A 1,029-nucleotide genomic window follows, 5' to 3' on the forward strand; every position below is an offset into this window, starting at 1 on the left:
CCCAAAATCTCTGTAAATGTTTATGAAAATTAATAAAATATAATTATAGAAAAAAAAAAGAGTATCATCCAGGAAGAGTGCAAAAGGTCATTACAAAGAAGAGGAAGAAAAGACCATAACGGATGTCAGAAAAAAACTCTGAATATTGCACTAGAGCACCTAGAAGCCAAAGCAGAAAGAATTCAAGATACTAAAGAGCTGAAGAGAAGATGTCCAAAGGCAGAATGGGAAGAATGTGGAAGGAGCTGGAGTCAGAAAACCAAAAGGACCGAACTTGCTCAGCATTTCTTAAGCTCAAGGAACTTAACAAATTCAAACCTCGAGTTGCTATACTTAGGATGCTTTAGGCAGAATATTAAATGATCCAGGAAGTATTAAAAGAATATGGAAAGAATATACTGAGTCACTGCATTGAAAGGAATTGGCAGACTCAGAAGAATTTCATGAAGCAACGTATGAGCAAGAGCGTATGGTGATGAAGTAGTTCAGGCTGCTTTTAAGGAAATAGCAAAAAATAACGCCCAGAAACAGATGGTATACTAACGGACAAGTTATACCACATTGATTTTTCGTCCTAGCTGTTTCTGTTGTGTACCTTCGAGTGGGAACTGACCTTCCAGGGGGTTTTCAAAGGCAATAAATCGCAAGGGAGGAGATTGCTCATCCGTCTTGCCTGGAGCAGGTGGTGAATTCGAACAGTGTGCGTTTAGTATTGCAGCACAGCTTCTATCACTAGGTCTAGAGCGTGTTCTGTTTGTTGTTATTGTTATGTGCCATCAAGTCACTTGCGACTCATAGAGACCTTACGTACAAGAGCCCTAAATGCCATTCTATCCTGTGCCAACCTCGCCATCTTGAATACACTCATTCCCACTACTCCACTCACAGAATTGATCCATCTCATCGAGGGTCTTCCTCTCCCGCGCAGTCCCTCCACTCTCCCAAACATGATGTCTCTCTTCAAGGACCAGTCCCTCCTTGCAACATGCCCAAAGTATTTCAGACAAAGCTTCAGAATCCTTGACTCCA

Source organism: Elephantulus edwardii, unplaced genomic scaffold, assembly GCF_000299155.1.
Source record: "Elephantulus edwardii isolate Elephantulus edwardi_28Jun2011 unplaced genomic scaffold, EleEdw1.0 scaffold00022, whole genome shotgun sequence".
In the NCBI taxonomy this organism is placed as follows: Eukaryota; Metazoa; Chordata; class Mammalia; order Macroscelidea; family Macroscelididae; genus Elephantulus; species Elephantulus edwardii.